Raw genomic sequence first — 5,606 nt, 5'->3', positions numbered from 1 at the left:
TTTTTTTAAAACATTTATTTGTTTTTGACTGTGCACGGGCTTTCTCTGGTTGCAGAGAGCAGGGGTTACCGGTTTGTGGTGTGTGGGCTTCTCACTGCAGGGGCTTCCCCTGTTGTAGAGCACTGGCTCTAGGCACACGGGCTTAGTAGTTGTGGCCATGGGCTTAGTTGCACTGCAGCATGTGGGATCTTCCTGGACCAGGGATCAAACCAGCATCCCTTGCATTGCAAGGCAGATCCTAACTCACTTGACCACCAGGGAAGCCCCTGTCTTTTCATGTCTTTAGATTTTCTTTGCTTCCTTTCATCCACACTTTGTAGTTTTCAGTGTATGGATCCTATAGCTGTTTTGTCAGATTTATATCTAATTATCTCATTTCGAGGCACTATTGTAAAATAGCATTTAAAATTTTTAATTTCCAATTTTTCATTACTAGTATATATAAATAAGATGAATTTTTCTGTGTTGGTCTTGACCCTGCCACCTAGGTAAACTCACTTCTTAGTTCTGGGATTTTGGGGGTTGGGAGTGGGGGTTTAAAAATTCATCGGAATTTTCTGTTCTGACAACCATGTCATCTCAAAGGAAGAACAGTTTTATTTCTTGCTTTCCAGTCTATAGCCAGCCCCCTCTCCCACTTTTCTTGCCTTATTATGCTGCCTAGGACTTCTAACATGATGCTGATCAAGAGTGGTGAGAGTGGCACCGTTTCCTTGCTCCCAATCGGAGGGAGAGGGTGTTCAATCTCTCAGCAGTAACTCTGATGTTAACTGGAGGGTTTTTTTTTTTTTTTTGTAGATTCCATTTATCAGGGTGGGTCAATTTATTTCTATTTCTATTGCTGAGAGCTTTTTCAAGAATGGATACCACATTTTCTCAAATTCTTTCTCTGAATCAATTGATCCAATCACGTGGCTTTTCTTTTTCCGGCTGACCATATGGTGAGTTACTCTGATTGCTTTGAAACACTGAACTAGTCTTACATTCCTGGGATAAACCCAGCTTGATCTTGGAATATTATTCCTTTTATGTATTTCTGAATTTGTTTGCTGATATTTTGTTGGGGAGTTTTGCATCTCTGCCCATGAGAAATACTGGTCTTTGATTGTATATCTTTATCCAGTTTTGGTATCAGGTGGTGTCATAAAAAGAATTACAAAGTGTTCCTTTTTCTTTTGTTGGGTAGAATCCCTTTGAATATTTGGTATGATTTACCAGTAAATTATCTGGACAAGGAGGCTTCCTTTTTGGAAGGGTTTTAAATTATAAATTCAATTTCTTTATTAGTTATAGGATGAGTCAGGTTATCTATTTCAACTTGGGAGTGAGATTTTGTGAAAACTTTTTTTTTTTGAGGAATTTGTCCATTTCATCTAAATTATTTGGCTTATGTGCACAGAATTGTTCTATTATTTGTTATTCTTTTAATATCTGTGTGCCTGTAGTGATCTCTTATCTCTCATTCCTGATATTGATCATTTTTTTTCCTTTGTCAGCTTTCTTGCAGTTTACCAGTTTTATTGATCTTTTCCAAGAAACAACCTTCGGTTTCACTGATTATCTCCATCATTTTTCTGATTTCAGCTTTACTGATGTCAGCTCTTATCTTTGTTTCTTTCCTTATGCTTTAGATTTATCTTAAGCTTTTTTCTAGTTTCTTAAAATGGAAGCCCAGATTATTGATCTGAGATCTTTTTTTTCCCCAATATGAACATTTAATGCTATAAACTTTCTCCTAAACACTTCTTTACCTGCATCCCAAATATTCTGGTACATTGTCTTTTCATTTTTCTTATTGATTTCTAGTTTAATTCCACCATGGTCAGAGAACATACTTTATATATTTTCAGGTTTGTTATGACCCAGGATCTGGTCTCTCTTGGTGACTGTCCCAGTTGCCATAAAAAAGACAGTGTGTTCTGATGTTGTTGGATGGAGTGTTCTGTAAATGTCAATTAGATCCAGGTGGTTGTTGGTGATGTTCAGTTTTTCTGTATCCTTGCTGGTTCTATGAATTACTGAGATATGCTGAGTGACCACATAGAGGATTTGTTCAAAGAGGGGACAAAGTTGAGATGACCAAAGTCTCTTGGTCATCAAGAGACTGAGTCCTCACGGCTACATTGGTGGTGTTCATTGCACTGTCTTGGGAGGCAGACACGTATTTGTTTGAATCACCTCAGTCCCCCTGCTTCCTAAAGGGGAGCTCATGGCTAACAGCTGAGTTTCCGATGTCACCTATGGACATCCAAACACATGTATGCCTAAAACCTTATTTTTCATCTCTCACGACATTTAAAAACTCCATTTACTTATTCGTAGCTGCACCGGGTCTAGGTGCAGGGAGCAGGGGTTACTCCCTAGTCGCGGCGCACAGGCTTCTCTTGGTGCCGAGCACAGGCTGTAGGGTGTGTGGGCTCAGTGGTTGTGGCACAAAGGCTTAACTGCCCCATGGCATGTGGAATCTCCCCAGACCAGGGATCGAACCTCTGTCCCCTGCGTGGGCAGGTGCATTCTTAACCACTGGACCACCAAGGAACTCCTCTCATGACACTTTTGAGGAGGGAAACTTGAAAGAGTCTGGGTCTTCACTTCCTTTCCCCCCGACCACCCAAGGAACATTTTGCTGTTTTCTCTGAGACTCTGGGCTGATAAAAGGTAATGGGTAGAGAAGTTGAGATAAGTCAAAGGGGCTAAATTAAGTTGTGTTTTAAAAAGAGTTCATTGCTATGAAGGAGAAAACACTTGATGTGGAAGGGTGTGGAGAGGAGAAATTTAGAGGTGCAGCTGTGAGGATGAAGTGACTTCAGGGGAGACGTGTTGAAAGCGGACTTTAACAGAGTTAGGCAAGATGTCAGGAGGTGTGATTCCCCTTCTGCCAATACTCCAAGAGCCTTCAGTAAAGGCTGACTTGACTCTATGATGCCTTTGAGTCACACTTGTATTTCTTCGGGCTGTGACACCTTGCCGAACTGGACCTGAAGGTCAGTCAGAGGCCAAGCTGTCATTCAAGGCGTTAATTTAGGGGACACCCTACAGGAGTTTGGGAGAGTAGGGTTTCTTTCTTTCCAGGCCCAGAAGGCACAGAACTATGCTCCCTGCGCCAGCAGGGGAGACTTGGCAAGAAGGTTACACGTTGGAATTCAGAGAACTCCTTAATTTTGAAAGTACTGTATTTAAAGTGGATCACTTCCTCCAAAAGCAGGTCATCAACTCCCTCAGCGCACAGTTGTCTGGTTACATCAAAAAATGTATTTTCCCCTTTGTCAAGTTCACAGAACTAGGAGGAATCACTTGGTGGTGGGGAGGGCTTTAATTAGAAATGTTTGAGGGAAAAAGAGGGGAAACTACCCATCCCAAATCCTGAACCCACCTCCTCCCATCCCTCTCTGCCAGCTCTCTGAATTGTAAATGGGAGGGGGAGAATTAGAACCAATGATAATAATAGCTTGCTGTACCCAACAATTATTGAGTGCTTGCTGAATGCCAGATCATTTCACATACAGTGAAAGCACCTAGGCCAGGACCTGACATTAGGAAGATACTCAAAACCTGTTTGCTGACTGACTAACACTAGCCAGGTCTGCCAAAGATGCTTCAGTGCTCAGGTATTTCACTCCTTTTAACGATAAGTCAGCTGCCATCTCAAGAGAAAGATAAGCCCATGAAGCCATCTCCTGAATAAAGCAACATTTCTCTACTTTCAGTATTTCAGACTTTTGTTATAAATGGCGGAAGCCCAGCCCAACCAAGCCTAAACAAGAAAACAGAACTTATCAATTCCTATGATCACACCACAGAAAGTAGGTGGTGGGGAGCAAGGACTCAAAGGGTGATATGCTTCCTTCTCATCCTCTTTCTGCTTCTTGTCTCTCCTGGCTTCTCTCTCCTACTACAGGTGGTCTCTCCCCACCTGGAAATGCAGAACATGACTGCTGGTGTCCCTCCTACTCACAGCCTTGAGCCCTGTCAGCCCAGAAGCAAGATTCTTCCCCAGTAGAAATATCCCAGGGAAGGATGTTGATTGGCTCCACTTGGGTCACATGCCCATCTCTAGACCAATCCCATAAAAGTATTTCGATTGGCTTCGCTTGGCTCACATGACCGTCTCTAGACCAATGGCTCTAGCTGGAGAGATGGGACAATATGATTAGTTTAGCCTGGGTCATGTGACCTTCTCTGTTGGGCGACCTCTGCTGAAATCCATTTCCTGAAGCAGTGGAGCTCTGTTGTCGATTGTAGGCAACAGAGGCGAACTTTTGCTGATCTCAGCAGTGTAGTTGGGTGCTCACACATGAGCCAGGGAATCATACTTGGTGCTAACCAGATGGAAACAAGCCCTTCCGGTCCCAGTCGGATGACTAAAGGCTGTGGCTAGTGCCACTGCCTCTGCCACACCAGGAACTTGATCTTGCTGCCACTGCCACCAAGGAGCCAGCAGCTTTTTTGTGTCTGGCTCTGAACCCGAAGGCCAGCAGAGGGTATCTGATGGGTACAGCCTGTAGCACCTGTGTTTCAGCTGCAGAGGAGGGCAGGAGATCAGGTAACTGTATTTTAATATTGTGGCTGGCCAAAACTCCAAACAGATGTCCACCGCAGGGTACATATTGAGCATTCATGCAACAGCCACTAACCACTTTGTTCCCAAAGCTTCTGCTCCTGCAACGTAAGCCTGTATCTACTGAATGTCAAATGAGAGGTCAACAGATCGCCTTTTGTAGTGGAGTCCACCTCATAAATCTTGGTGCTTGGCACGCGGCTCCTCTTCATGCTGAGAAGGTCATGACTTGATGTCTGGGCTGGCAAGCATCATTTCTCTCTTTCAGATTTTCCAAGTGGGGTTTCTTAGGAGGCAGTTCCAGGCGCCATTAATTTAAACATCTTTAATCTGCTTCATTTTGCAATTCCCTGTTTTAATCAAAGGTCAGCTGTCCTGGCTCTGTTGTTAGGATGAATCTGTTTCCTTGATGGACAGCGTCTTCCTGACACTGTGGATCTTTTGCTGGAGATCCCTTGAGGGCGAACTAATTGGCAGGAAGTAAAAGGAGTCTCGGGGGGCAGGGGTCCTGGGTGGTGGGTGAATCCATCATCCGCCCCCAGAGGTTGCGCTCAGCTTTATGCAGAGGCAGAGGAAGGCCCCGGCTGCCCTCCCTAGATCCCCTAATCCTGTGTGTGCGTGCGTGCATGCACGCGTGCTCACTCAGTTGTGTCCGACTGTTCACAACCTCATGGACTGTAGCCCGCCAGGCTCCTCTGTCCATGGAATTTTCCAGGCAAGAATATTGGAACGGCTTGCTATTTCCTTCTCCAGGAGATCTTTCTGACCCAGGGATTGAACCTACATCTCTTGTGTCTCCTGCATTGGCAGGTGTATTCTTTACCAGTTGAGCCACCGGAGAATGCCTTACTCTGTTTTTCCACTCACCCTCCTCAGACAGCCATGTGCTGCCTTAAAAAAAAAAAAAAATCTCATTATTGTGGTGAAATAGACATACCATAAAATTCACCATGTTGGTCATTGGAAAGCACACAGTTCAGTGACAGTTCATAGTGTTGTACAACCATCACCGCTTTCCAGTTGCAGAACGTTTTCATCACCCCAGGAG

Source organism: Bison bison, unplaced genomic scaffold (assembly GCF_000754665.1).
Source record: "Bison bison bison isolate TAMUID 2011002044 unplaced genomic scaffold, Bison_UMD1.0 scf7180017864375, whole genome shotgun sequence".
Classification (NCBI taxonomy): Eukaryota; Metazoa; Chordata; class Mammalia; order Artiodactyla; family Bovidae; genus Bison; species Bison bison.
This window is presented reverse-complemented; position numbering follows the sequence as displayed.